This window comes from Scyliorhinus torazame, chromosome 10 (assembly GCF_047496885.1).
Source record: "Scyliorhinus torazame isolate Kashiwa2021f chromosome 10, sScyTor2.1, whole genome shotgun sequence".
NCBI lineage: Eukaryota > Metazoa > Chordata > Chondrichthyes > Carcharhiniformes > Scyliorhinidae > Scyliorhinus > Scyliorhinus torazame.
In genome coordinates this window covers 61833165-61854482 of record NC_092716.1, presented here as the reverse complement: position 1 = coordinate 61854482, position 21318 = coordinate 61833165, and the positions used below count along the sequence as shown (strand labels likewise).

At 42.3% G+C, this 21318-nt stretch overlaps 1 protein-coding gene across 3 annotated transcripts in view; it reads right to left on the bottom strand.

Moving 5' to 3' along the window:
• The window catches only part of phkb (phosphorylase kinase, beta), a 447849-nt gene that overhangs the window by 302475 nt on the left and 124056 nt on the right, over window positions 1-21318 (bottom strand). The gene's annotated exons all lie outside the window — the stretch shown is intronic.

The following is a 21318-nucleotide window of genomic DNA, read 5'->3' as shown; positions in this document are numbered from 1 at the left end:
TCTTCTAAACTCCATAGAGTACAAGCCCAGTCAATCCAGTCTTTCTTCATATGTCAGTCTTGCCATCCCAGGAATTAGTCTGGCGAACCTTTGCTGGACACCCACAATAGCAAGAATGTCCTTCCTCAAACTAGGTGACCAAAACTGCACACAATACGCAAGGTGTAGCCTCACCAAGACCCTGTATAACTGCAGCAAGTCATCCCTACTCCTATACTCAAATCCTTTTGCTATGAAGGCTACCACGCCATTAGCTTTCCTCACTGCCTTCTGTCCCTGCATGCCAACCTTCAGCAACTGTCCACCGTGACAGCCAGGTCTTGTTGCACTTCCCCTTTTCCTAAACTGCCACCATTCAGATAATAATCTTCCTTCCAGTTTTTGGCACCAAAGTAGATAACGTCACATTTACCCACACTCCACCATTCAATGAGATCATGGCTGATCTTTTGTGGACTCAGCTCCACTTTCCGGACACATCTATTGTGTGTGACTGATGGATCTCTGTGTCTGTTCGGAACCCTGGATATGCGTTTTCCCTTCTTAGCTCCCAAATAACAGAGATTCAGGCTGTGCTTTTTGGCAAAGTTTTGTTGAACTTTATTTGTCAGCTTTAATGTCTACTGGTAAACTTTGGTTGCAATACAAACTTAGGTCAGATCGATTGTCTTTAGCGAATACAGTATTTGAGTTTGAAATACAATTACAGATCATGGTAATTTCTTCAAATCATGATGCACAGTACAAAATTGCAGACTGATTTAAACAAAAGAAAATGGCGGTTCAGCAAAAACAAGCAGCAAAGAAATTGGTTTCAGAAGTGAATGGATTTTTCCATCCCGACAAGTGATTTTTAAGAAGGTTATGATCTTAAAGGCTCGCCTTCTTTTCATCTCGGATTGGCTTTAACTAATTTATAATTCACTCAATTTGGCCAAACTGTCTGTCTGTCAATTTAAGAGATAAATGTTTTTGTGTAATTTTCCATACCCTGGCTTGCCAATTATGCCTCTAACATTAATTAAAAAACAACACAGCCTTCAGGGCATTATGACCTTAGAAGGAACTGTCCAGGCTTGGGAAAGCAGCTGCATTTTTATAATACAATGATGCCTTTTGGCTGGTTGAAGTCACTGGCCTTGGATTCTCTAGCAAGTCTCAAGCAACCTGCAAAATGTTAAAGTCTAGTTTTAATGAAAGAAAACTAAAGTGTATGATCTGGATAAACCCTTAATGTGTCTCCAGCTATCGTTTCATTGAATGAGTTATCATTTAAACCTCTTATATCTGACTGGAATAGTAAATTTCCATCAGGGACCTTGTCAAAAGCCTTTTGAAAGTCCAAGTACACAACATCCACTGGCTCACCCTTGTCCACTGTACTGGTCACATCCTCAAAAAATTCCTGAAGGTTTGTCAAGCATAATTTCCCTTTAGTGAATGCATGCTGACTTGGACCGATTCTGTCCCCAATTTTCAAATGCACAGTTATGTCAGCCTTAATAACTGACTCCAGCATTTTCCCCACCACCGATGTTAGGCTAACCAGTCTATAATTCCCCGTTTTCTCTCTCCCTCCTTTTTTAAAAAGTGGGGTTACATTAGCGACCGCCAATCCATTGGAACACTTCCAGAGTCTATAGAATTCTGGAAAACGATCACCATGCATCCACTATTTCCAGGGCCACTTCCTTAAGTACTCTGGGATGCAGAGCATCCGGCTCTGGGACTGATCAAGTTTTAATCCCATCAATTTCCCCAATACAATTTCCTGACTAATAAGGATTTCCTTCAGTTCCTCCTTCATGCTATACCCTCTGTCCCCTTGTATTTCCAGAAGGTTATTTGTGTCCTCCTTAGTGAAGACAGATCCAAAATAATTGTTCAATTGCTCTGCCATCATTGTCGTCCATTATGAATTCACCTGATTTTAAGGAACTACATTTGTCTTCACCAGTTTTTCTCTCTTCACATATCTGCAGAAGGTTTTGCAGTCAGCTTTTCAGTTTTCTGCAAGCTTACTCTCGTATTCTATTTTCCCCTTCTGGATTAAACCCTTTGTCCGCCTCTGCTGAATTTTAAATTTCTCCCAGTCCTCAGGCTTGCTGCTTTTTCTGGCCAATTTATATGCCCATCTTTGGCATTAACATTATCCCTAATTTCTCTTGTTAGCCGTGGTTGTGCGACCTTCCCCTGTCTTATTCTTGCATCAGACAGGGATGTACAATTGTTGAAGTTCATCTGCCATTTCCTATCCATCGTCAACCCCTAAAGTATCCTTTGCCAGCTTATCCTAGACAATGCACATCTCATACCATCAAAGTTAGCTTTCTTTAAGTTAAGGGCCCTAGTCTCAGACTTAACTGTGTCACTCTCCACCTGAATGAAGAATTCTACCATATTGTGGTCACTCTTCCCTAAAGGACCTCGCACCATTGCTAATTAATCATCTCTCATTGCACAATACCCAGTCTAGGATGGCCTGCTCTCTTGTTGGTTCCACGACATATTGGTCGAGAAACCATCCCTTATACATTCCAAGAAATCCTCCTCCATCGCATTGTTACCACTTTGACTAACCGAATCAATATGCAGATTAAAGTCACCCATAATAACTACTGTACCGTTATTGCACGCATCTCTAATTTCATGTTTGATGCCATCCCCAACCTCACAAATACTGTTTGGTGGTCTGTACACAACTCACACTAATGTTTTATGCCCTTTGGTATTCTGCAGCTCCACCCATACAGATTCCACATTGTCCAGGTTAATGTCGTTCCTTACTATTGCATTAATCTCCTCTTTAACCAGCAACACTACCCCACCTCCCTTTCCTTTCCTTCTATCTTTCCTGAATAGTTAGTATTTATTCTGCATACAATGCAGGTCTGGCTCATATTTATCTCCTTTTGCTAATTCAACGTAGTGAGCTGTAGCCTATAAAAGATCAAAACTACACCTGTATTCCATGAGGAACATCCTTACAGGGGCTGGTATAGCTCAGTGGGCTAGACAGCTGGTTTTATGATGCAGAACAAGGCCAGCAGTGCGGGGTTCAATTCCCGTACTCGCTGAGAATTCTGAATTCTCTCTCCCTGTACCCGAACAGGCGCCGGAATGTGGCGACTAGGGGCTTTTCACAGTAACTTCATTGCAGTGTTAATGTAAGCCTACTTGTGACAATAAAGATAATTTACATTTCATTTTACAGGTTAAAAAGGACCTCCTAACACCCAAAGCCCATCCCTATGGTAATGTGACATACTTGGGATGTTCCAAACAAAAATGTGAATGCATTATTTTAACCTTCAACAGAACGCTTTGATTCTGTGACTCATGAATAATTTATCTCCAGTGGAGTTTTATGACCCTCTTTCCAATAATTGCTATATTGTAGCTTATTTTATTGAGATACCGCTAGACACCTTGGCTTTACCAAGAGGCCCAGAGATAGGTCCTCCATTGTTTAGCATTTACACGTCTAACTCTCATCTTGTAAGATAAACACAAATTACATTTTAGATGTAATCAACTCAACCTTGCTTGATTTGCATTTAAATTAGCTGCATACCAGTTTATTAACCAAGTGTTTTATTTATCTTACATTTAACAATTTAATTCCTAAAACTAAAATTTATATTTGAAAATATACGAATACTAGACATTTACAACAGTAATATTGTTGAATTTTCTGAAGAGGTGATAATGAAGTGTCTATGATATTGCCAAATGTGAATTCCAGAAGTAATTTCACAAGGTTTCAAGTAAAATGAATTAGCAAATGAAAATACACTGAATTGGGAGGCAATTATGTAGCAGTGATTGGTAACAGCATGTGATGTAGGCATTGCTGGAAAGACAGTAATTATTAACTCCTAATTGGCCTAGAGAAAGTGATAATGGTGAATCTCCTTCTTGAATAGATCTCAGTGGATGCAGCGGCAATTTCAGAGGACAATTAAGAGTCAAGCACATTGTTGCAGGTTTGGAGTCACATGGAGACCAGAATGGGCATAGACAGCTGATTTTTGTCTTTCAAGTATATTAGCGAACCAGATCTTGTGGTTTAGAATCACAAAATCATTGAATCGTTACAGCACAGTAGAAGGCCACTCGGCCTGTTATGTCCATGCCATCTCCCTGATTAACTCACCTCTACCCAGTCCCCTGCCTTTTCCCTGTAGCTCTACAAATGTTTTTTCACATAGTTCTCAAATTCTCTTGTGAAGATCTAAATTGAACCTGCTTCTCCACATGCTCAGGCAGTACATTTTTGATCCTAACACTTGCACATAAATATGTTTCTCATGTCACCATTGCTTCTTTTGCCAATCACCTTGAATTGGGGTCCTTTGGTTCTTGATCCTTCTGCCAATTGAAACAATTTTTCTCCATCTACTCTGTTCGGCCCCACTAGGGGCAGCACGATAGCATTGTGGATAGCACAATTGCTTCACAGCTCCAGGGTCCCAGGTTCGATTCCGGCTTGGATCACCGTCTGTGTGGAGTCTGCCCATCCTCCCCGTGTGTGCGTGGGTTTCCTCCGGGTGCTCCGGTTTCCTCCCACAGTCCAAAGATGTGCAGGTTAGGTGGATTGGCCATGATAAATTGCCCTGAGTGTCCAAAATTGCCCTTAGTGTTGGGTGGGGTTACTGGGTTATGGGGATAGGGTGGAGGTGTTGACCTTGGGTAGGGTGTTCTTTCCAAGAGCCGGTGCAGACTCGATGGGCCAAGTGGCCTCCTTCTGCACTGTAAATTCTATGAATTCTTTGAACACCTGAATCAGATCTCCTCTTCATCTGCACTTCTCCAAGCAGAACAACTCCAGCTTCTCCAATCTATTCCAAAACTGAAGGTCCTCATCCCGGGAACAATTCATGAGAATCGTTTCTGTACCGTGTCCATTGCCATCACATCCTTCTCAAAGTGTGATGCCCAGAATTGGACACAATACTCCAATTGAGGTTGTTTTATGCAGGTTTATTAGACCTTCCTTGCTTTTCGACGCTACGCCTCTATTTATAAAACCAACAATTCCAAATGCTTTATTAACTCATTTTGCAACTTGCCATTCAACATTCAATGACTTGTGCACATACACCCCCAAGCCCCTCTACTCTTCCACCACCTTTAGAATTGTACCCTGTACTTTATATTGCCGCTCAGTGTTGTTCCTACAAAAATGAATCCATAAATTCCACTAGCCTGTCTATATCCCCTTTACTATCCACTGCACTCAGAGTTCAAAATACTCCCAAGTTTTGTGTCAACTGAATATTTTGAAATTGTATCTGGTACACCCAAGCCTAGATCATTAATATATCTTAAGAAAAGCAGGTGTCCTTATACAGATCCTTGGGAAACCTCACTATTAACCTCCTATCTGAAAAACAATGGTTCACCATTATTCTAACTGGCAGAACATACTGTTAACTGTATTATCCAGGAATCTGTACTGAGGGCTCAGTTTTTCAAGATGCATATCAGGAGTTTGAATGAGGAATATTTTTCCAAGTATTTCCAAGTTTGCAGATGTCAGTAAGCTTAAACACACATGGGGGCACAAAGTTAAAAGAGACACCAGCAGAGTAGATGAGTAGGGAAATGTTACGTCATCCAATTTGGAACCACAAAAGGCAAACTGAAATCTTTTCTTAATGGTCTATAATAGAAATGGTAGAGAAGCAAACGGATTGAGGTGTTCAGACATATAAATCACTAAAGGTTAGTGCACAGATGCAAAATTAATCAAAAACAGGCTGGCCTTCACCTCAGAGAGGGAATATGTAAGGAAGGAAGTCATGCTTCGGTTTTAAAGAGCTTTAGTGTGTGAGTTACAAATTACACAGTATACATAAAGACTCTTGAAGGATGGAGAAAGTCTGATTAAATGTGATAATATAAAGTTTTTTTTAATCCCCTGCTCTTTAAACATCAAAAAAGGCTGAATCTGTCAATGAGAGTGAAAAACATCTGCTGGATTGCTTTGTTAGAAAATAGAGATAGTTTAAATATATTTATTTGTATTATGTGTGTTGATATTAAGGTATAAGTTTAACTTACTTTGTGTTTTTATATTTGTGTACTGTGTCAAGACGTCAGTTTGAGGGGCAGCACGGTGGAGCAGTGGTTAGCACTGCTGCCTCATTGTGCTGAAGCCCAGGTTCAATCCCGGCTCTGCATCACTATCCGTGTGGAGTTTGCACATTCTCCCAGTGTTTGATTGGGTTTTGCCCCCACAACCCCCAAAAAAATGTACAGGGTAGGTGGATTGGCCATGCTAAATTGCCCCTTAATTGAAAAAAAATAAACTGGTACTCTAAATTTATTTTTAAAGAACTTCAGTTAGAGAGAGGTGCCTGCAAGTCTTTGTTTAGTATCATGTTAAACTTTTATTGCATTGTAATTAATGGTTTACAACATAAAAGCAATCAAAGTCTTAAAAAAAATAAGCGGTTGCTTAGTGACCAGAGGCCCACACTGAAAAGTAGTTAGAGCTTAGTTTAAACCATATAACCTAGAAGAGGTCTGCCCTTAGTGGAGACTGGTTGAGTGGTGATGGCAGGACAGGGTATGAAGGACATGGGAGGTGGAGCTGACATAAAGGGTTCACTAAGGGATACGGGTGGGAGGCATGTGTTGGCATAGGCCCTAGTAATTAGGAGCAGAAGTAGGCAATTCAAGCCCTATGAGTCTGCTCCGCCATTCAATCAGATCATGGCTGATCCCTTCCTGGTCTCAAATCCACCTCCCTACCTGTTCCCCACATCCCTTTAACCTGTTTATAATCAGAAATATATCTACCTCCTTCGTGAAACCATTTAATGATTCAGATGCCACCGCACTATAGGACAGGGAGTTCCACAAATTCACCATCCTTTGCGAGAAGTAGTTCCTCCTCATCTCAGTTGTAAATCTACTACCTCTCAATCTATATCTGTGTCCTCTCATTCTAGAGACGTGGAGGATCCCTGAGGGTGAGAGGGGGCAGGGTATGGTGGGGACATGAGTTGGCAGGTATCGGCAATGGACTGAAGGGCTGAGAGAGAAGAGGGCAAGAGGGCTTAACGCCATAACAATTGGGACCAAGGCCAGTCTTCTAACCAGCCTGCCTTGACATTAACTTGCACCTATGGGCACCTTGGATTTGCTTCCAGGGTCAACAGATCTGACTTGAACCCGCCCCCAACTCCCTGCAGCAAAAATTGGGTCTAACAAGAGTCTTTTAAACCGAGGCAGGTCTGAGCTACCTTGCTTGGCAGTGAAAAGCTGGTTCACAATCTTAAAATTAGAACAAGGCCATTTAGGAATGAAAGTATGTTGTACTTTTTCAACAAACAGTTGTGGAAATCTTGAACTCTCTCCTCTAAAAGGCTTTGTATGCTGGGTCAACCAATATTTTTAAGACTGAGAGTGACAACCTTTTGTTAGGCTAGTGTAGATCATCAAGGGTGTAGGAAAGGCTGATAAATAATGTAGAGGTACAGATATGAATAGCTTGAATGGCTGAATTATCTATTCCTTTTATTATGTCCCTATGGATAAATATTTATACTAATACATTCATATGACATGAAATTTCAGAGTGCAATAAAGTGCATTTTAAGCACACGACCTGCAATTACATAAAAACATATTTAATAAATGGGTAAGAATGCAGCAGCAAAAGAAAGGAAATTCAGTCCACCAAGCCCACTCCACTTATCATCAAGGTATTAAAAATTATATTTTCTCATGGATATATTTTGTAAATGAAACATTGAAAATGTGCTTTATCTTGCACTGTTTTTAATATTTTAAAAAGTGCTCTTGAACATCAGTGCTAACTCCAATTCAACTCTTGACCATAGCTGGAGCAAAGATCATGGACAAATTAGTGAAGATGGTTGGACTGAAGGTACAACCCTCAGATACTTCTACAGGGGCAGGGTTGTGGTGACTGGTCTTTGGGAAGCACAGCCCCTTCTCTCCAGGCCTACACATTGGTCCCAGCCACTCTCCACAACCGGCTAGCTCACCCACCTGTACTCTTGTCCCAACTGCTCACTGTTTATGATCTAAAATTCAGACTTCATTGTCCACTCAACTATTGATTGCCACTCATAACCACTGCTGGTTCACGTTAAACTTCAGTGTTTTCAAGTCTCCTTATCCTTAATTACGTCTGGTGTCTTAGAGCACCCGCATGCGTGAATCCCAATTCCCTTTTCAGAGTAGTCCAGTGTTGCGATCTAAGTTTTTGATAACGAATTTGGGGAATGAACAAAGGGATGGCAATTGAATTCAGTTTCTTGTTTTCAAAATACCTCCCTTCACCATTGAAAGTGACTGAGAATCACAGCAAATCTTGCTTTGAGTCTAAAATATCAAGCAAATTTATTTTACAAAAGATAAAAAGACACAAGAAGTCATTCATCTCATTAAATATTTACAGCAGGTCCAGACACGATGGACCAAATTGCTTCCTCTGTGATTCTGAGCAGGCAAGCTTCTATCTGGTTCAGCGAGCAAAATAATAAAAGGTTTGCAACTGTAAAAACTAACTTAATTTTTTGCAAATAACTTTGATTGCATGGTGCCTTTCTCCCATTTTTCTGGAATATCAAAGTAGCGCGGTGGTTGCTTGCGTCTTTAAGATACCACCATGCCTCTTCCCATGAGATTCTGCATCCATTTTTGATTTAAATCCTTTTTTATATCCGAGAAAAAAATCGACAAGGACTGCTGAATTTTTAAAAATATGATGTCCTTAAAATTGAAAAGAAGCTGTCAGTTAAATACAAAATGAACCAAACAACCTCATGTACATTTGAATTGTCTCCCTCTCCCTCTCTCTTTCAGGGCTTTGACTGACAAAAATGCTCGACCGTGCCAAAGTCAAAGTAAGCTTGGCAAAAAATCTGAACTGCAATCTTTGTTTTTAAATCTGCTTATGTTCTGTGACCAGTTTTAAAACGACAAACCAAACTTCACAAAATCTCTAACTTGCGCTATGCATTCGACTTATATATTTTTTCTCTTAACAAATATTTACATTTGAGTTCCCAGCCAGGGGAACTCAAAATCATGCCATTTAGCTGCGTGTTCAATGTTCTAATTTCCTCAAACAACATCCAAACTATTCCCAGTCCTCTGTAATCAGTACCCTGTCCCCAGATAGCCACAACCCCCAAATCCTCAATTCCAAACTACTCATTACGTCCCTGCAACGAGGGCAGTGCTACCCCTAAATCCTTACAACTCCAAGAACCTCTGGGTTTCATTTACTGTCACCAACATTGTGGCAGATCCTTATTAAACACGAGTCCGACCAATGATACGCAAAATCAAATAGACATTATTCAGTTTGGCAGTGCTAAGCACATGTCATAAAGACAAGATTGAATATACAAGCGAAGGGTAATGATAAGCAATGACATGTCACTGTCAAAACACGGTCGCATTGTGGATAGCACAATTGCTTCACAGCTCCAGGGTCCCAGGTTCGATTCCGGCTTGGGTCACTGTCTGTGCGGAGTCTGCACATCCTCCCTGTGTGTGCGCGTGGGTTTCCTCCGGGTGCTCTGGTTTCCTCCCACAGTCCAAAGATGTGCAGGTTAGGTGGATTGGCCATGATAAATTGCCCTTAGTGTCCAAAATTGCCCTTAGTGTTGGGTGGGGTTACTGGCTTAAGGGGATAGGTGGAGGTGTTGACCTTGGGTAGGGTGCTCTTTCCAAGAGCCGGTGCAGACTCAATGGGCCGAATGGCCTCCTTCTGCACTGTAAATTCTATGATAAAACAGGTGTTCACCCAGGGGAACAAAATAAAGAATAGACAAGGGATAATGGCAAGATAATCAATTAAGAGAGGGACGGGTAGCTTTTCAGGTATTCATGCTGTCTATGTTTAATTCCTGTGGCCAGGGTAAAGGCTAAAGTGAGTGGAAACACCTTTGCAAAGGGGCTAAGATTCGCAAGAAATTATGACACAGGAAAAAGTAGTATGGGGTCTTTTGGAGACAGTATGAAGGTTAGGGTCAAGGCTGAAGAGCAAGATATCAAGGATCGTAATCTCTGATCTACTTCCTCTGCCACATGATTGAAGGTTAGGTTGGGATAGATTAGTTTAATTGATGCGCAGCTCAAGAAGTGGTGCAGGAGAGAGGGTTTCACATTCCCAGGACCTGTCTGAGACAGAGGGAAGTTGTTGAGGAAGGACAGATTAATCTGAACCTGAAGAGCACCAATATGATCATAGAAAGGGTAAATAACAGTGGGTGTGCATTTGTACTGGCATAGCTGAAGAAGGGGGAAGCAGAACAGATTGCAGGTCAATAATTATTAGGAAATATTGAGTAAGGATATTGGAGGATTACCTGAAGCGTAATGAATGCGAGAAGTATATTAGGTGTGAAATTGGTAAATTAGATGGATAAAAGGGAGGAAATTGATGTTATAAGAGTGCCTGAAACAGAGCAAATTGGGAAGTTAACAGAGGGTTGTGTGTGTTTTTGGAAGAACGAGGAAAGTGAGGCAGGTGGAGTGGATGTGGTACTGAGACTCTGGTTAGCATTAAAGCACAGGAAATTGGAAAAGTTATTAGCTACCTGCTACAGGTCATAAATAATCAAAAGGAAGCGGATACAGTTTTGTTGTCTTTTTAATGTTGTTATTTAACAACAAATCCACCTTTAGAGTTACGCATCAAACCTCTATCCCTTGTTGCAAATCCATAACCTTCAGCATCGTTCCATTAGGTGTATACTCTGATTCATTATTTTACCTCCCAAAATGTATTGGTTGGGAATTTTCATTTGGGAGATTATGTTCTCCTGCCGGAGATGAATCGCCACTGATTTGCGCAATCCAGACGGAGGTGAAAAAAATCAATGTGAAACTGATTTTATTAGGCTGTGATTGACATCAAAGAGAGTCAAGTGCTTTCTGCAGAGAAAGAGTGGAAGTGAAAGCACTGTTCTTATGTGGAAAAGAGCTGTCAATCATAGCTAGATGTGTATAAACATTAAAATCCACTCAAGCGTGAAGGGGAATGAGATTAAACAATCCAGATATCTGTGGGTGTATAAGCTGTCAATCACAGCCCAGTAAAATCAATTTCACATTGATATGAATGAAAGCCTTGCAGAACAAAGATCTGAAGGGGTTTAAACACAGCAGATGTCCTTTTCTCACTCGAGGAATTTACAGATGCTGCTTCTTTTGCCTGAGCCAGCAGGTATATTGCAAAGATGAGTTTTAAAGCAGTGATTGTTTTTCACCAACTGTCTGGGCTGCTCCCTAGCTTCTCTGTAATGGGGGGAGGGGAGGGTCTCTGTAATGGGGGGGGGGGCAGCAGGCAATGGTTTCCCTTATGGGGGCTTCCAGGCAGGAGTCTCTCTTCAGGGGGCCTTCCATGCAGAGGTCTCTTTTATGGGGCGGGGGGTGCATGCAGGGGTCTCTCTTATGGAGGGTCTCTGTCGTGGGGTCTTCCAGGCAGCGGTAATGGGGGCTTCCATGCAGGGGTCTCTGTACGGAGCGGTTTCTAGGCAAGGTTCTCTCTTATGGGGGCTTCCAGGTAGGGGTTTCTCTTATGGGGGGCTTCCAGGCAGAGGTGGTTCTTATGGTGGGCGTTTCTGGTGGGGGTCTGTAATATTGGGGTTGTTCTGGTGGGAGGGGGGGGTCTGGTGGGAATCTCGCTAATGGGGGTCTATGGTGGGCGTCTCTGTAATGAGGTGTTCGAATGGGCTCTCTTTTATGGGGGGTGGGGTGAGAAGGATTTGGATTTGGATTGTGGGGGTAAGGTGGCACTCCGATGGAATTTGGGGAAACTCCCTGTTCCACCATATCCTCCATCGTGCCAGGGCCATGTTGGGGAATGACTACACCAATCATCGCCCACTTGAATCCCAGCCCAGAGGACTGGAGAGTATGCGGGCTTGCAGAATCCGGTGTCCAGCCTGAGATATAGGACGCAAAGGGTCAACTCGATGCCAATGCCTGCAGGGGACCAGAGCATCAGTATGGGATTGGCGGCAGTTTTGGCTGACGCTGAATTCTCCACCGTATCAGGAACTCCACTGGAGTGGCAGGCGGCGGTGAATACAACCCATTATCTTACACTATCCATCTGCTGGCTCAGTAACATGTCTTCCTGAAGTCTTCAAGAGGTCACCTTGCTGTTAGTCAATACCTCTACTTTAGTGTTGTCACATATGTTATAATTTTGAAATGGTGCTCTCTATGCTCAAGTCCATTATATATACCAAGAACAAAAACAATCCCAGCATGGATACCTGGAAGGTACCTTTTCCAACCCCTCCGCAGTCTGAGCAATACCCATTCATCCTAACACATTTTCCATTCGTTAAACTTTATCTAGCCATTCTACTACATTTCCTTTCATAACATAGTTCTCAAATTTTCCAACAAGCATGTTATACGACTCTTTTGTGAATCTCTCCAGAAATTGTATTTCAATTATCAATTCCATCAGTCACTCCACTAAATTAGTTATGCATAACTTATTTTTAATGCGTAGCTGTCTTGATCAATCCATACACTTTGAAATAATCCTAATCTTAATTTGAAATATAGATTCTACACTGATGGTGTTAACTTACCTGATCTGTAATTATAAAGTTTATCCTTTTCACTGATCTTGAATGACGGGTTGCTCTTCACTCATAAATTTTCTTATTTAAAAAGGATGAAAAATATTTCGCCAGAGCATCTACTATCTGACTTCTTTCAACATCCAAGGGTGGTCTGTGGCAGCAGGCAGTGACTCATCCGACCTGAGCTTTGCTATTTTTTTTTAAAAATCACCCGTTTCCTAGTTATCTCGAACAACTGTTCCAAATCCCCTTCTGGATGTGAGCAACTAAAGACGATCTGCAAATTAATGGCTGAAGATAAAAAGGTCTGAATTTTTTCTGACGAGAAATAATGCCATTACAGCACTTTTTATGATCTTTAGTGAAATTCAAATGGTCTAGGCCACTTCAAATAGATGGGATAATTAGAGTTCAAGTGGGTAGGAACATTTTTTCCCATTTGTTTACCTTTTATTGCCATCAGGACTGTGGACCAATGCACTTGCATCAAATCACCAAAGTGAACACCGCATTTCAAAATGCACTGCTGTTGCTGCATGTGATACAGATTAAATAAATCCTCACAATATGCTGACAAATTATTGATAGCCTCAGGAGGGAGGGTTAGTTTGTCAACAGAATACCCCTTTATTATCACATCTGGCAGAGAGAGGGCATAGAGTCTCAATGGACAAACAAAAACCAACTTTACCTACAAGCGAGCACCAGCTGTCAACCCTGTGACACTCTTGCCCGCACCCTCGGAAGCAGAACATCTGTGTGATCATGACGGTTTCCAATTGGTTGAAGCCACCACAACCCCTTGACCCGATTGGTTGAAGCCACCACAACCCCTTGACCCGATTTATTGAGTCACCCACTAGAAAATCCCGACATCATCTTTTTCACTGATGGGTCAGCAAACCGCCCAAATGATATGACCCACCTGGCCGGCTATGCAATAGTAACTCCATTCGAGATAGTGGAAGCTTTTGCTCTGCCTTTGAGAACGTCTGCTCATGCGGCCAACTTGTTTGCCCTTACAAGAGCATGTATTCTAGATAAAAGTCAAACAGTAAATATTTGTACTGATTTTTGATACGTTTTTGGGGTAATACAAGATTTTGGCCAATTATGGAAAAACAGAGGATTCATAACTTCCTCCGGCCAACCTATTAAACATGCTAAATTGGTTTTAAATTTACTAGATGCTGTTCAGCTGCCCAGCAAGATAGCCGTTTTCAAGTGCGAAGTGCATACTGCTGCAGATGATGAAGTCTCCAGTGGTAATAGATTTGCTGATAAAATAGCGAAGGAAGTGGCTCTCAAACAGCAGCCACAGCTGCAAGCGGCTGCAGTTGAACTTCCGTCCACCATAACAGAACCAATGTTAAAACAGGCACACGAGCATCGCTTTTGGCTAAAAGCGGTTGCTATCAAAACAAACATCAAATCTGGATCCACCCAGATACCCCAGCAGTATGCCCCAGAAGTCTGTTCTTGCCACTATGTCGCCTTGCCCATGGGCAGGCTCATGTGGGCAAAGGAGGGATGACATATGCCATATGTCAACAATGATATGCTCCAGGTATTAAGGTAACAATTGAATAAGTAGCCACACATGTATGATTTGTCAGATAATAATTGGGGTAAAACACCCACTGTCTTTGATCATCGACCACAGCCCAAAATGCCTTTTGAAAATTTGCAGATATATTTTGTACACATGCCGATGGCTGAAGGATTTAAATACATGCTGGTGATAGTGGACATGTTTTCACAGTGGGTAGAGGCTTTTCCGACCAAAAGAGATGATGCTAGAACAGTGGTAAATATTCTGTTTAAGGAAATAATACCTAGGTTTGGGATACCAATGGTTAACAGTGACATGGGAACTCATTTCACTCGCAAATTGAACAAAGCCCTAACAGAAGTCATGAGATTTGATTGGAAATTGCATATACCATATCAGCCGCAATCCTCAGGAATGGTGAAAAAGGCGAATGGAATAATCAAAACTTCTGTAACAAAAGTGTGTCAACAAAATGGGCTGCTATGGCCAGATGCCACACCTATAGGAATTTATGCCCTGAGAAATCAGAAAAATTGCAACACAGGCTTAGCCCTGTACGAGATATTAATGGGACATCCCATGACAACTGGAACTAAACCTCCAATGACTCCAGCGGCAGTAGCCTTAATATGGGCAGATGAGGCATCACTAAAATATGCCCAAGCCATGTGTGAAACCGCTGGAAAAATACATGAAAATGTGCAACAGGCTCAGATGCAACCAAAAGAGGGAAATACACAATCCTTTAAACCTGGAGATCAAGTATATGTGAACGCATTAAACAAAGATTCTTTTTCTCCTAGATGGAAAGGGCCCTACCAAGTGCTGCTAACAACCCGAACAGCGATCAAAGAAAAGAAAAATCCGATGGAATCCACACAACTCGCTGTAAACTACATCATACGGAACTTTGAGAGTACTAGCAAAACGCTGACCTGAAGAGAATGACGGCGCTGCTGTTCTTATCTATTATATTAATCCAACATCATGTAGGAGGTGAACTGCATACTACCACCTTAATATACATGTCTCACTCGTACGCAGAGAGGGTAAATAAACCCAGTTATTGGGTTTGTACACAAATTCCCAGATGCTCGGGGGAGGGCATCCCTGTGCGCCCTATCCCATTTACTAGTAACGAGATAGCAGAATGGACTCTAAGACGGAATAATACAGGACGTGGTGAAGATACACAGAATATGTTAGATTGGAGATCAGCTTGATACGATACAAATAGGTTTGAGGGATGGCAGTGGCCTAGGTTTAATGTCCTGTTTGATCCTTCCCAATTACACTGGAGTCCCAAAAGGAAGTATATGCTTTAAGAAACATAAAACATATGGGACCCACTCAGTAGGCACGAGTCAGTGTGATCAGACCTTGAATTAGCAACCCCCTATGTTCCACCTTACAGCTAAAGGATTATTCATCTTTGATTGGTCAGGAGTTGAAAATCGAACTAGTGGAGACTCCTGGGAAGGGGATCCAATTAGAATAATGACAACTGATAGTAAAGGAAACCTGACCACATATAACGGCATGTGTTTTATCTGTGGCCATAAGGCGTACCTTGGTTACCAGAAAATTGGGAAGGCTCCTGTTATTTGGGATCCGCAGTCCCTTACGTGCATCACGTTCAGCAATTTCCCTACATTATAAACCACCCTTCTCTATGGAGAACACGATAAGGTACTAAAAGATGTTGATCAAAAGATCAACACGGAGGGAATTGTGGAAGGGAAATTAATGAGTTGCCCACTTAGAAGCATGCTGGGAATGCTTGGCTATATTTTAACATTGCTTTTGAACGAAAGTAAGTAGGTCAGGAAAGATAAATAAAATACTGCTTAGTATTTTGGTCTCGGGCCTTATTATAATAACAAGTTGTTCTTCTGAAGGACAACAAAATGCGAACTAGAGTTGTTTTTAGCCAAGGGCAAGAACATGCGGACACATATTTCATCTTACGTACTTTCCAAGGTGTAGTGAATATAAACATGGCTGTTTAATTCTTTAGCTGTTATTTCAGACTGTAAAGATACGCTTTCTTCGGTCTAATCTCAGTGTACTGTGGAATGGCTATGTAGCCAGACCACGGCCCTCTCTGCAAATATTTGTGTCAAATAAAATTTCCTTAATCGAAGCTCAAAGAATTGTCTTTATTATCATTTCCACGACATTCACAAGGGAGAATTCAGAATGTCTAAATTACCTAACAGCACATCTTTCAGGACTAGTGGGAGGAAACCCACGCAGACACAGGGAGAAAGTGCAGACTCCACACAGTGACCCAAGCCGAGAATCGAACCTGGGACCCTGGCGCTGTGAAGCAACGGTGCTAACCATTGTGCTATTGTGCCGCCCAAAAATGGATAAAGGCACCGCTGACTGTGCGACCACTCATTCCATGGCCACACTGGAAGTCTTTGCATACTATTTTAACTCACCACCACCTTCTCAAGAGTAATTAGGTATAAGCTGCAAGTGCTCATCTTGCCAGTGATGCCACATCCAAAGGACGTATAAAAAATTCAACAATTAGCATGACACCAGATGGTGGCAAAATCAAAACAGCAATAAAGCAGCATTGCAACATTCATAATTATTAAAGTTCATGGATCCCATATATCCTATAAATATGAGAATCTGTGTTTATAAAGTACTTTGCAAAAATATTCTCATTTCATACACTCAGGTCAGTTTCAGCCAAGCTCCCCATATTCCCTGGTAACAAACAACAGAGTGAAGACATCCTTCAGTCCCCCGACTAACATACTCGCCAATGTCTCCTCCCATTCCCCTTTCGCACTCATTCACTCAGCAGCCCCTCTTTCCAACCACTGTCACCCTCACTCAGCAGCTCATCTTCTCAAATACCCCTGCCCCCACACACGCACTCAGCAGTCCCTCTTCCCAAAGGCTGTGTGGCGGCTCCTCTGGGTACTGCTCCAGCATCATTACAGGCTGACTTTGGTCATGATGGAGGCAGTGGTGGCAAGGAGGGGCAGAGGTGGAAAGGAGGGGCAGAGGTTGGAAAAAATTACAAGGTGGAATTCCACTGTCCAGAGGTCGGCAGCCTTCCCATGTGGTGGGGAGTCGTCCTATGCTGACAGCCGTGTAAAACATCTCGTAATTTGGCGTTTATATATGCAAATCAACTACATGCCGTCTTGGGAGAGGCAGCCTTCCTCCATTTTCACACCATCAGTAAAATGCCCTGAAGGCAGGACCGTGCTGGGGAGCAAAGCCAACACAGCAATTTTACCAATGCCACACTCCTACCCCCCGCCTCCTGGACATTGGTAAAGTCCTGGCCTAAAAGTTCATAAGTTAGCACTGTATCCCGATAGTGTAGAAGGAGGCCATTCAGCCCATTGAATCTGCACTGACCTTTTAAAGAAAGAACCCCTATCTCGGCCCACTCCCCCAACCTATCCCTATAACCCCATCGAACCTGCACACCTTTGGACACCAAGAGGCAATTTAGCAGGACCAATTCACCTAACCCTCACATTTTTGGACTGTAGGAGGAAACCAAAGCACCCGGATGAAACCCAAACAGACATGGGGAGAATGTATAAACTCCATGCAGTCAATTACCCAAGGTCGGAATCGAATCCGGGGCCCTGCCACTGTGAGGCAGCAGTGTTAACTACTGTGCCACCATACTGTGGTCGGTGTACCTAGACCACATGGTCTGCAACGGTTCAAGAAAGCGGCTCACCACCACATTCTCAAGGGCAACTTGTGATGGGTAACAATCATTTTTTGTTTATTCAGGGGATGTGGCATCGCTGTCCAGGAAATTATTTATTGCTCAGGCTCAATTGCTCTTGAGAAGCTGGTGGCGAGCTGCCTTTCTGAACCGCTGCTGTCCATGCGGTGTAGAAACACTCAGTGCTGCTGCGATGGAGTTCCAATATTTTGACCCAATGACATTGAAGGAATGTGATATAATTCCAAGTCAGGACACTGAGTGACTTGGAGGGGAGCCTTCAGCTGGTGGTGTTCCCACGCATCTGCTGTCCTTGTCCTTCTAGATGGTCGTGGTTGTGGTTTGGAAGGTACTATCTCAGGAGGCTTGGTGAGTTCCTACAGTGCATCTTGTAGATGGTACACACTGTTGCCACTGTGTATCAGTGGTGGGGGAAGAGAATGTTTGTGGATAGGGTGCCAATCAAGTGGTTTGCCATGACCAGGATGGTGTCAAGCTTCATAAGTGCAGTTGGCAAGTATAGAGTATTCCATCACATTCGTGACAGTGCCTCGTATTTGGTGGTCAGGGTTTGCGGAGTCAGGAGCTGAATTACTTGCCATAGGATTCCCAGCCTCTGCTCTTGTAGTCACAGTATTTACACGGCTCATCTAGTTCAGTTTCTGGTCAATCATAACACCCTAGGATGTTGTTACTGGGGGATTCAGGGATGGCAATGCCATTGAATGTCACGGGCGAAGGTTAGATCCTCTCTTGTTGAGATGGTCATTGCCTGACACTTGTGTTACCTCTGGGAATCATAGAATTCAGTGCAGAAGGAGGCATTCGGCCCATCGAGTCTGCACCGGCCCTTGGAAAGAGCACCCTACTTAAGCCCACGCCTCCACCCTATCCCTGTAACCCAGTAACCTCACCTAACCTTTTGGACACTAAGGGACAATTCAACATGGCTAATCAACTAACCTGCACATCTTTGGACTTGCATGAATGTTACTTGCCACTTGTCAGCCAAAGCCTGGATACGGTACAGGCCTTCCTGCATTTGGACAAATTCTGCCCATGTCAATAGCACTCACAATCCAAGAACAAATAAACTAAAGCTACAACGCAACAGCCTTTCTGTGCATGTTTTAATAGTTTCTACAACATATTATTATTGGTTGATTCAGGAATATAGTTTATCTCTTAAAATTGGCAAATACAACAAAGGCTTTTTGAAATTCAATTCCTTATTTTCATGCTTTGAGAGATTTAGTTTCGGATGTCACTGTTTCAATATTAACATATTTTAAAGATTGGTCTTGTTTTCTGTAAATGCCATCAATTAAGATTCCAAATACTTGAGATCAGAAAGATCAAAGTGCTTTTTAAGGTTGCTTTGCAGTTTCTCTATTTTCTGCTGGTAAACAACAGTAGCTTTATTTAATTTGCCACTAGTCTGAACAGATATTATAATGCAAACATTTTTCTTCCTCAAAATTATCGGCTCCAAACAAAGAACAAAACAACACTGTGATGATTTTGTTGGTTTATTCGTTCTGCCGCCTGATGTGGACATTAGCTTTTGACATTGTGGAGTTAAAAGTACTTGCAATTCAATATTTCATCATTTTTCAAATACAGAAATTTTGTGCAATGCTTCTTGTGTGTTCCATTTGCTTTCTAAATTTAAACAAAAATTGTCAATACTCTGCTAACAGGGCTAGACAATAACAATATATTCTGTTCAGAATTTGATTAATTACAGTTAATCATCTGCTTATATCCATCATGTGTTTTAAAAAGATAAATGGTTCACCTTTCTCTTCATTCCTCTGAGTAATGTGCATTCTTTATTCACAGCCAAGTTTCCTCAGTGTGGGAATAGATTTTTAAAATATGTAATTTCTAAATAAAGAGTTATGTTGGGGGAAATTTAGATATGGGGTGGCTCCGATGCAATATTGGAGTATTACGGCATTCGGGTCTGTAAGGGTAAATAGGGGACTGGGGAAACAGTTCCACCCAGATTATGATGTAGAGAGTCACATAGGAGTAGTAGAGTATGTAGAAAGTATGTGTTATTAATAAACAGTTACTGTTTAGCTCAGTTGGCTAGACAGCTGATTCATGATGCAGAGTGAGGCCAGCAACGTGGGTTCAATTCCCATACAGGTTGAGGCTATTCATGAAGGTCAGGCCTTTTCAACCTTGCCCCTCGCCTGAGATGTGGTGATCCTCAGGTTAAATCACAACCAGTCAGCTCTTCCCGTCAAAGGGTAAAGCAACCTATGGTCACTTGGAACTATGACGACTTTGCCATTACCTATTGTTCAACTATACAAGCCTGTAGACCTCTTTGTGAGACACCATGACACTGTTCATGTGTCTCAATCGGTCTCCAAACAGTAGTTTTGCAGTGGAGCACATTATAAATGAGAAAATATTGCAGGCTTGTAATAAAAGTGTGGTGAATGTAGCATCAAAAAGTACGACAATAATTAAGGGTGATTTAAACATGTATATAGACTGGATTAATCAAACTGGCAAAGGTAGCCTCGAGGAAGAGTTCATTGAATGTATCAAGATTGTTTCTTGGAGCAATACATATTGGAACCAACCAGGGAGCTGGCTATTCTAGATTTGGTATTGTGCAGTGATTGGGGATTAATTAATGACCTCATAGTTAAGGATCTGTGAGGGAAGAGTGATCATAGCACGACAGAATATCAAATTCAGTTTGAGGGAACCAAGAACAATCATCATCAACAGGGAAAAAGTACCAAACAAACTATTGGGATTGAAGGCAAGCAAGTCCCCAGGACCTGATGGCCTACATCCTAGGGTCTTAAAAGGAGTCAACAGTGAAGGTAGTGCAGCCATTGGTTATAATATTCCACAATTTGCTGGATGTTGGAAAGTTCCAGTGGATTGGAAAAATGCAATTGTAATGCCCTTATTCAAAAAGGGAGGGATGCAGTAAGTAAGAAACTATAGACCAGTTAGTTTAACATCTGTTGTTGGGAAATTGTTAGAATCCATTATTGAGGAAGTAATAACAGGACATTTACAAGACGCAATCCACCAGAGTCAGCATGATTTCATGAAGGATAAATTGTGTTGGCTAATTTGCTAGAGTTCTTCGAAGATGTAACAAGATAATGGACATCCTTTGCTGGATTCTCCGCAGCCCTGCGCCAAAATCGCGTTTAGCGTGGGAGCGCAGAATCGACCTATACGAGATAATCGGGCACGGCGCTGCTCCAGCGATTCTCCGGTCCCTAGAGAATCGCTGCGCCGCTGGGGGGCCATTGCCAGAGGCCCTCCCAGTGATACTCCAGACCCTACCGGCCGAATTCCCGACAGCGTGGTTCTAACCATGTCAGGCCGGTCGGGACTTAGTTCGCGGCTGCCCTGGTGGGGGGGCGGGGAGGATCAAGCACCGGGGGGTAGGTCTGGGCGGTGATTGGGCCGGT